The sequence below is a fragment of the Epargyreus clarus genome, unplaced genomic scaffold (genome assembly GCF_041222505.1).
Source record: "Epargyreus clarus isolate Ecla_fem2 unplaced genomic scaffold, WU_Ecla_fem_2.2 ptg000027l, whole genome shotgun sequence".
Lineage (NCBI taxonomy): Eukaryota > Metazoa > Arthropoda > Insecta > Lepidoptera > Hesperiidae > Epargyreus > Epargyreus clarus.
The window spans coordinates 14,688,699-14,699,737 of record NW_027332234.1 but is presented as its reverse complement, the minus strand read 5'-3'; the positions used below and the strand labels follow the sequence as shown (position 1 = coordinate 14,699,737).

General features: G+C 34.3%; 1 non-coding gene across 1 annotated transcript; it reads left to right on the top strand.

Moving 5' to 3' along the window:
• The first annotated feature begins 5,959 nt into the window (after positions 1-5,959).
• On the top strand, positions 5,960-6,032 carry TRNAR-ACG (transfer RNA arginine (anticodon ACG)). The gene has a single exon. It is a non-coding gene; the product is annotated as a tRNA-Arg (tRNA).
• The last annotated feature ends 5,007 nt before the right edge of the window (positions 6,033-11,039 follow it).

The window sequence follows — 11,039 nt, the reverse complement described above, 5'->3', positions numbered from 1 at the left end:
ATGAGTATGCAATTAACAAATATTATAGTAACTAGTAGCTATTTAATTCAATATGGATTTTATAAACATTTTTATGCTTGAAATAAAACACATATTTATCTACTTCAGTGATGTAAAAAAATACCACGAAGCAAATATTATTCAAATACTGTTACCGATTGCCTTGTCTTAAAAATCAATTTCCCGTATCCCTCAATTGCTTTGATATTAATATCATAGCAATTAGGATTTATTCAATGTAAAGGAAATCCTCAGATCTAGAACGAACATGTAATAATATATCATTACTTAGCAATACAAAGGCGCTTATAGGACAGAGAATTATATGAAAATAACGGCTAGAGTATAATCTCAACTGAATTACTGACGACTATTTTATAGTAAGTACCTACATGGTTATGTTCTTCAGTATTATACCTGGAGTATCTCAGTAGGACGGTATAGTAGGTAAAATTTTACGGGTCATTACAAAAATCCTCTTACATTCAAAATCAATCACTACCGGTTAATACTAGAATGATGGCAAACGTGCATCATTTATTGGGGTTAATCTTATAAGATATATTAATAAATAAGTGATACTTATACATAATATATTAATATGTTATCATTTAAAATTAAATTTACCTTTCTGTTTGTCGCCGCGATTTTCAATTCTTCAAAAGTTACCGAAAGGTCAAATTACTTACTTGATCCCTTCTTGTTCCAAAAATAATCCATACGTCCATAAAAAGAAATCAATTCGTTCCCAATAATCCAATGCGCGTATTCGTATGTGGACTGTGGAGTCCAGGACACTTACCCGCACATTTTCGCAGGCATATTGCGCGCCCTCTATCAAGCGTCGGTTTTATCACCGGGGGCAAAAAGTGTAAGTCTCGAGGAGTGTCGCCGACGGCCGCCGCTGCATAAATCTGCGGAATGCGTAGGTAACCGCTATAAATTCGGCAGGCGGCTGTTCGGAAGTATCGGTCTAAGTCATAAGGGAAATTAAACCAAAATAAATAAATGAAATGTACACGAATGTCCCTATATTGTGACCAAGCACTCGTGACGGTAAGAATGCAAGCAAATAAAATAACTAAAAATTAAATTTGAAACCAAATCCACATGCCTTTATGTAATTTGGACTTGGTGACCACTGTGATATGACATGTATGCAAGGGTCAAATCTTGTAAATTAAGGACTAAACCCTACTAAACCCCAACTGATGGGGCTGAATTTTTGATGTGAAACATCTATAGCCGCACGTAAAAAAGATTTCTGGCGTGGCGACGATTACCTTTAACTACATAGACAAATGTTCTATAAGGGACAGAGCTATTAGAACAATGTGATAAAAAAAGACAACTAGTGTTTGACCTTGCGTTTCAAGTGTACGCAAACATAAATATTGACCATGGAATATAGTGACCAATGATTACTTCAGTCAAAACGGGACATTGATTTTTTTATGTCAAATACTTTTTACTTGAAAAAATATAGTTAGAAATAATAAAAAACACGCTTTTATGATAAAATTAACTAAAAAGTAGAAAATAATTTTCAATCTAGGAATCATTTAAGGAAAAGTAAATAGTATAATTGTGCAAAAAATGTGGGGCGCTTTATGAAAACTGATAAATGGAGCACCCCATGTTTTTTTCACAATTATAATATTTACTGTTACTTAATTGACAATGGCAACGGTTCATTTCGGAGACAACGGCACGAAGCATCGAAAAAAGGGACTGTCCCGTTAAAAACGGGACGTATGGACGTATATTTCTCATTGATACTCATGCTTGTCAAAGACAATGAAATAATGGAACAGAAGGTAAAAAATGTCCAGAACTGTCGATAATAGTTTTAGTACATCGTTTACGTAGAAATGTTATAGTACAGTTTAACTAAATAAATTATTATTATATAAATATATAATTTGATGAAAGAATGTATATATATACATTCTTTCATCAAATACAGATGTATCGACTGGTTTAAAATATACGATTTAAAAATTGTTTATATTTATTATCGTATATTAGTAAAGATTACTCACTCCTAACAAGAAAATGTACCCAGTTTTGAGAATTGAAATAGTTGCGTAAAAAAGTTTTGCCACGTCTCCGTGCTAAAATGTCCCTAAAATATTTGAAATAATTATTTATCTATTATGTAAATTACGCAGTATTAGTTATTTATTTGTAAATTTTCTCTAAAAATGTTTTTATTTGTCAAGAATTAAAAAAAAACTTACTAATAAGCCGTTTGTGGCTTCATTCAATTTCAAGGCGGCGAAGTATCTTTACTAATTTATGTTTATTATTTTCAGTTTTATTTTACACACGACCATTAATTGCAGAGTTGTGTACATTTTATAAATGTACTAGCTGACCCAGCAAACATTGTGTTGCCATATAAATAAAAAAAATGTTAAGGGTGAACAACCCTTATCACTTAAGAGATATGAAAAATAGATAGATAGTAGCCAATTCTCAGACTTACTGAATATGCATATAAATTTTGATGAAAATCAGTAAGAGCGTTTCGCAGGAGTACAGTAACTAACATCGTGACATGCGAATTTTATATAATCTTACCGTGGTCTTTTTGAGGATTAATTTCTGGCTATACAAAGATTGTTTATTAAATTATGTTTAGGTTAATTTATTCAATTAAAGAAATTTTAAAATACCGTATACTATCCTATATAAATTTTATGGTAATATTTTTTATTATTTACCACAGATATCGAAGAAAATTTAGAGATTAGGATACAGAATTTCCCATATATCGATTTTATTTTATTAAAATAAACTATAAAAAGTTATATTTTGACTAAAACACACTAATATAAAAATTAAGCAGTGGGATCTTAAACTATAACATACACGTATGAACATCGTGAGCTTCAATAAAATGTCACTTATGTTCTGTTGATCTATGGTCATAGATCAATGAAAATTTTTTCATTGATCTATGACAGTTCAATTCAATCAATGAAAGTTTTTGTCAATGAAAGTGATAAAGACGCAAAATGCATGGTCATGCATTTTGCGTCTTTATCACTTTCATTGACAAAAACATACTTTGTCTCTTTCTGGTTACTCATGTAATCATGGCGGATCGAACACGAAAAATAAACAAAATTTAATAATTTCTCTTCATTTACGTGTGATAGGTGATTCCATGAATCTTGTTTCTTTTTCGAGCATAATTTTTGCATTTATGCATTGCACAAGAAGGCATTTTGAGGCTTAAAATTCAAAATAATGACGTTTAACGTGTTCAGTGACATTCGTGTGTATTACTACGCCGCGCGAGAGCGACTGGAGTCGTTTTAACTCGTTTTACACCACTTGACGTATTTTGTATGTTTTAAGTATTGCCCGCTTATTTTTCTGATAATAAAATGTCTGACCGTGATAATTTAGAGAGTGAAAGTGATCAGCCTTCTGCAAAGAAAGCAAAATCACACTATGACACACCATCAAGTCATCAGTAAGTTAATTATTTTTTTATAATTAAAGTATGCATTTATCTGTGCATTAAGCACGCGTATATTTGGTGTGTTTTGAGCGCCAGCAAATGTAAAATCTACTATCTTGGTAGATTAAAATTCACATAAAAATCATTGCATACAATGTTTTTAAATTATTAATTAATTTTAATGTCATTCTTCTCAGAGAATAAATTTATTAAGACTGACAGAATTGTATTTCAAAATCAGCTGATGGCGTGCAGCGCACGAAAGTTTTTTCTTATTTGTTATAAATATGAACATTAAAAAATTAATATGTTTTTTTCTGCATATTACCTACTTTTACAAAATAATGTAGATGTTTCACATCTGCCAGGCGTCCCGTGACGGCTCACATTTTTTTTCATACTCTTTTGGTTTAGATGCCGTAGATTAGTAATGTTATTTTTTATACATTATGCACCCCTATGACATTATAATAATAAGAAATAAGAGGTCAGTTTTTCGAGAAGAATACTATAAACAAAAATATATTACGAAAACGCTTGTTTTTAAAACCTTTAACTGTATCTAAATACATACATATGTTAAAATAAAACATTTTATTTTGCACAACAATAATAAGTGATCACTTGATGATATTTCTACACCATATTTCTATCGCTTAGGGAACCAATAATATTGTATAACACAATAATGTTATATAATACTAGCTGAGCCGGCAAACGTTGTGTTGCCATATAAATAAAAAAAATGTTAAGTGAACAACCCTTATCACTAAATAGATAGTAGCCGATTCTCAGACCTACTGAATATGCATATAAAATTTGGTGAAAATCAGTAAAACCGTTTCGGAGGAGTACGATAACTAACATTGTGACACGAGAATTTTATATATATGAAGATTTTTGAAGGTGGTAGAACCCTTTGTGGTTCGACTCCGGCGGCACCACCGCCACACCTATTTCTACCTAATAACAGCTGTTTTAGGAGCTGCTGTGTTCCGGTTTGAAGGGTGTGGTAAGGGAGACAGACTATTCCGAGGCGTTCCAGCTTAGTCCTCAGGGGTAGCGGCGCATCTGTGGCCGACCTCAGGTAGGAATATCTTATCTTATCTGGGGTTCATTACAGATGTCCATGGGCGGCAGTAGCCACTTACCATCAGGTGGACTGCAAGCTCGTCTGCTACTCTTACATTATATAAAAAAAAAAAAAAGATTTAATAATAATTATTCGTAAATATCTCCAAAGCGCGTAACTTAAACCACACGAGAAACAGGAAGACCGGGACGTAGAATAACAGATAACGATTGAAAGATTCGTTCATACGGTGCGTGTGTCGCACGCATGCGTTTGATGGCCGCCGATGAATCCATACATTGGAATCTCATTACCGCATTGTGAACACGTATCGCACTTCGATGTAATGATGATGAGGCACCTTATCGGTGACCCTGATTTTAGCTGTCGAGGTGACGTATGATAGTTATTAAGTATTCGTTTCGTCGTTTACCCTTATTTGCTTCTGGGCACTGGTCTCCTCTCAAAGTGCTACCATGCTGGCCAAGTGCGAGTCGTTACTGTTTAGTTTGCAAGGATTTAACCAATTAACATGTAAGGACTTCCATGCAATCGATTCATTTACTGCCCTTAAATATAACAATTATTATCTAACTTTAATATTTTAAATAGATGAATGTGTAGTTAACACATTGAATGGGCATTATACCAGATAATGTTTCCTAAGCAGTAAAGATAATTAAACGCTATACAAAACAATACACAAGCTTGTAAAGAAATTTAGTTAAGTTTTTAATTATTTGGATTTGTTGTTTTTTTTAGTTGTTTTTCAAATAATATTTTCACACATTTGCTTTATCAACAAAAAAGCTAACAGCGGGAAAAAGGGAAACAACAGGGAACCTCTCTATTCGCCCCACGTCTCACCTTAAACGTCTAAGAAAATAAAAATAGCTACATCCGTTTACCCCACGCCACCCACATACTTGTGTCAATCGCCCTACATCAAGTTGTAACTCAAATCTGACAATAACACCAAACTGTGTAACAACGCACATAGAGCCTTGTAACACAGTAATAAGGCTGGCGGTACACGCACATCGTGGCTGATGTTATAAGGGGAGTGATACACCTGCGACCGGCCATTCGTCAAGCTATAAATCGAGTGTCGGATACGGTTGTGCAAAATGAATTGCAATGAAGATCCGTGAAATGATGGCCGGCTTAAAAATCTTTCGGGTTTTGCACGTGATTTGTAATTTTTTGGAGGAATATTCTGTGTATTTCCAGCGTTGTGCTCAAAAATGCTTAAATACCGTCGTAATGTGTCGTAATATAAGCAAAGGAATAATGGATAAAATTTGTCTTTGCTCTATATTATTTTTTCGAGACAAGTTAATAATAAAATGCTTAGAGCTGAATTATTCTTTAAGAATCAGTTGATATGACAACTAAATTTGCATAGCTCAGACAACGGCCCTGTGGCGCAATGGATAACGCGTCTGACTACGGATCAGAAGATTCCAGGTTCGAATCCTGGCAGGGTCGAAAGGACGTTAAATACCAGCTTTTTTTTTTTGTTTATTTAATGTTACAATATTCTTCTTCTATATAAAATCGTAGATCATCCATTGTGCCTAGGGCAAAAAATATTTATAAGTAACTATTATAAATGATTACTGAGAAGCATACAAATAATCTTCTTTACTTTTTTAAAATTAAGATAACCATTATTTGTTGCGCTTTTAAAATAAATGTACGCTATTTTTAACACTCTTCTCACTTTCAAAGAGAAAAAGACCCTAACGTTTAAATCGGCGGCACAATCCATCTAACGGCGTGGCAGTCAATAAATCCCCCAAAACCCAGATTGTGTAGTTAATCATTGTTTCTGTATGGGCGCTATTAAATCGACGCGGAGCGACTCTTCGTAATTGAACGACAAACTATTTGATTGCTAGCGCTAGTGTGTACATAGCTTTATGTATATTATTCTACTCGATTTTAAGCCTTATTGTACAGCTCGACTATAGTTGATTTTCACATGGTAGATGGTTCAATAGGTAATCGGAGTGGCGTTAAATAAAAGTAAGTTTTGTATTTCAGTCTCACGGTCGCTAGTCGAGTGGCTGGCTGCTTGTCTTAATTTTGTGCTTATTACATATTTGTTGTAGTCTGTTTAGTTAGCGATAGAGAATTAACGTACTCGTTAATGTCTACACATTATTTTGTGTTCACCGCAGGCATAGGACTAATGCCTGAATAATTACTGTTTTGAAGCTGATTTATACGGCACAAATGTACAGGAATAGCGTTGGTTAGAAATTAATTATCGCTTCCTATAAGGCAGTGATAGCCTAGTGGTTTAGAAACTCGGCCTCTCGATCGAGGGGTCCGAAGTTCAAATCCCAGGCACGCACCGCTGATTTGCCAAAGTTATGTGCGTATTAGAAATTAATTATCACTTGCTAAACGGTGAAGGAAAACATCGTGAGGAAACCTGCATACCTGAGAGATTTATAAAAAAAAATCTCACCTTGCCAGCGCGGTGGACTATGGCCTAATCCTTCTTATTATGAGAGGAGACCCGTGCCCAGCAGTGGGATAGTAATGGGTTGCTGGTGATGATGATGATGCAGCAGAGGGACAGTATCGGTTGACGGCGACTTGTTCGCTACAGTAGATAACTTTTAAACTCCAACATATGCATGCCCCTTTTTCACAACAAAAAATGTGTTTGAAAGTAGAATTAGTTTCACGTTTTAGTTTATCTTAACCATTCTTTGTTCTAAGAAGAAATCGTGATAAGTAATATTTTAATGGATTCTTAGTAGCACAAAAGCAAAGTCTTTATCGCTATGACTATTTCCGTCCTTTATCTCTATTGTAGACATGGATGTATTCTGATTTTAAGAACGTATTAGGGCACAGAATTTGACATAAGGTATTCCAACTTAGTCTCGAGACTTGTAACGTATCTGGCTTTCTTCGGGTAAAACTCCAACCCTAATTCGAATGTTTACAGAAGTCTATAGGCGGCGGCATATCTTGCCGCCAGATGAAATGCTTGTTTATTTACTACTTGGTGATCGTCATTTATATAACTAACTAAGTAACTTTACCACAAAATAAATACTAAATAAAACATGTATATAGTGCCTTAACGTAGTTTAAGTAACAACAATAAAGAAACAATTAAGTGCATTCAGCGCTAAAGTTAGCAATTTGAACTGTACAACTCAAATTGTGGAAACAGCACTGTTAACTCGCCAGCAATAAAAACTAATTTACTAAAGTTTGCAAACTAGTTCTCAAAACACGACGTAAAGGAGAACGTGACGCGGACTAATGGCCGAGTTAAAACTAAATTACGGCGTAATTCTACTTCATGCTTTGCGTAAATTGCGTCTAAACTCGACTAGGCAGCGTAATACGCGGTATATTACGTAATATGCGCAAGCCACGTCCGTAAAACGGATAATGAAAAGACTATTTACACGCCTCATAACGTAAAAACTGAATGAATATTCGTGCGAGCAACTTAACTAATTGTACGAAAATAAAGCAACGAGGAATATCTATCTATAGTACGAGTACTATAAATCATAACGATTGATCAATAAACTTACAATATAATATTAATATTTACAAAGGTACACTATTAAACGAATAACATTTAAAAATAAAAAAATATTGTTCTAGGAATGCCCAAGGTCTTCCTATAGCCCTAATTACTTTGGGACGAGTGCCCAAAAAGGTGGCAATTATACCTTGAACAAGGTAACAACAACAAGCTAAATTTTCAGGCCTAAGTACGTGCCAGGTTCATTCGAATGTTTAGACGGAAATAAATATTTAGAGCAGGATCTCCACACGGCTGTATTTTCGATGAAAAAGGTTGAAATATGTATTATTTCTATAATGCGAGTATAAAGAGCATGCAGTCCTTCTGCGATACGATGGTAAGTGGCTACTTGCTTCCATGGACATCAACTAAAGCATATTCATCTACTTGATAAAAATACATTTAGGTATTTTCAATCTGAACGGCGAAACTAAACTCAATTCAAAACTAAACTTTAAAAAACGCAATAAAAACTTCTCGCGTACAAGGCCTCCATATGTGAAATAAAGGGAGTTGGGATGTTTCTGGCCATGGGGCCTAAAAATGAATTTTAATGGTTACTTAGACCGGGATAATGAACACAGCGGCGCGCCCGACGGTCGCCCGCGGCATTCGCTTCCCGCTTATTATGTGGCAGGTAGACAGCAAATTCTAGAAGTTTGCATAATTTCTAAAGAAATTTAAATAAAAAATAAAATCTGGATATAACAAAAGTTACATTGTTATCGTTGCTAAACTTGAAAAATTTATTTTACTTTTTCTATGTGTTTCTTCAGGTTTCGGTATGTAACGTATATAATTTTTTTATGAATAAAAATTATTCACTTCATAAGATTTTTTCGTCGTTCCTATGACTAAGTTTGCCAAATAAATTGTGATTTCATATAAATAATTTAAAACACTCCATCTACATTATTTACGACATGTTTTTAAACTTAAAATTCATGGGGTTCTTTGTCGTATTTCGTTCTTACTAAGTAATTTTGAATATGTTTTATCTATGAAAATTAAGAAATGAATTGGGTTCGATTTAAAGCTGACATAGCAAAGACGTTGCGAGTTACACAAATCTATATGTATAAAAATCAATTGCTGTTCGTTAGTCTCGCAAATACTCTAGAACGGCTGGGCCTATTTGCTTAATTTTAGTTTAGAATAATCTGTGGAAGTCTAGGGAAGGTTTAAAAGGTGAGACCTACATATGAAATATATTTCATAAATAGATTCTGAGGCGGTACAAAGTTTGCCAGCTAGTATGCTATAAAATTTTCAAATTTTTCTTCATAAAATTCGCTCCCTAGCCACAACATATCCTCTGTTAACGATGCAGGATATTTCCCTTTGCATGGCTCGAGGTATCTCGACACCAACCCTTTAGATAAACGTTCTCTTTAATAGCTGATGCAGTGTTTCAATAAACAGACATGGTGTTCAAAGGTCATTTTCTTCTCGCTTTGTTTCACCGCACACATTTTATCCTTAAAATAAGCAGTCCCTGGAAAAGTCGACGTTGTAGTCAATATCATTTTGACAAATTTGTTAAAATATATGCCTTATTATTGTAGACGACGCATTTGTCGTAATTAGCACTTTAATAACCTAATACTTAGTGGGTTCAAGGTTTGATATTCAATGTAACAAAAATTCAAATTATGTATTATGTTTAAGACTTAAAGAGCAAACCATTAAAAAAACATTTATTTGCTCTCACAGTTAAGTATATCATAAAATGTATTATAGGGTCTTAGATACAACAGTTGGGAGACAAAGCGAAACAGACACTTATCCAAGGGAACCTGGTGAGAGCCTGGCTCCTGTGATAGGTGTCAAAAGAACTTGAGTTACAGGGCGCCAGCGCCCTGGACGGCTTCTGGAACAGTGCCTATGTCATTTTCAAAGCCATTGTCAAAGGATCCTGAAAACAACATAGCGAATTTGTAACAACTACGAAAAATATAACACAGTCTACTTAGGCTTCCGAAACATTTTATTTCCCACGTAACTAATAATGTTTCAGACGAAAATAATGAGCTGTTTGTTATCTTATCTTAGAGGAATAAACGTCACGCGCCGTCAATATAACAAGTGATAAATTCGACGCGTTAGGGATACGTGACCCGCGTCAATAGTCGTGACACAGGCTTACTCGAGATATATCGAGAGCACAAAATAAGCAGTTTTTTACTGTTTAATATTTTATACAACTATGTCCACTAATGGGTATGATAGTAGGATAATGTATCATTTCAATTTATTGGATGATGGAACTTTCCGAAGTTTCTGATAGGTACTGCCTTTAGTGGACCTTCCTGGAAAGTGGTGGACATACGAGTAGCTATTGCCAACTTTTCTAAATGTGAATTTTCATATAGTTTTGCGGTCTTCAAAGTTTTACTAAAGTAATAGAAAGCTTGGTAGACTAATAGACTATCATTATTATTATGGTTTCGGGTTCCTGTAAGGTTTTTGTTAGTCGGAGAATCTTCTCCAAATGATGAGTAGGTTCTGAAGAGTTCTAAAAAGTCCCGGGAGAATAAAGTAATATCCACAAACTTCCGCTAGTTCGTATTAATAAAAATATGAGTAGTAGTAAACTTGAAAAAAAGCTGCAATGAATATACCTAAGGCAAAAGATAATTACTGTTCTAATCGGATCATGTGTCACCGATGTAACTCTAGTAACATTATTCTGTAATATTATTTTGGGCATGTACCTTTGTCCTGTACTGTTGATTTATTCATTTATTCAGCGGAAAACACTTTCCTATTTGGGTAAAAGTAAAGTCTTTTTATTTTAATACAGCCTACAAAGCGATTTTAAATGCTGGCTGAATAAAATCTTTATACTTCATAACTTACTATTCTATTGTAGCGCCCCCCTGACACCCGGTAGGCGAAGGGTTAGTGCTTACGCTATTTACATTTGTGTC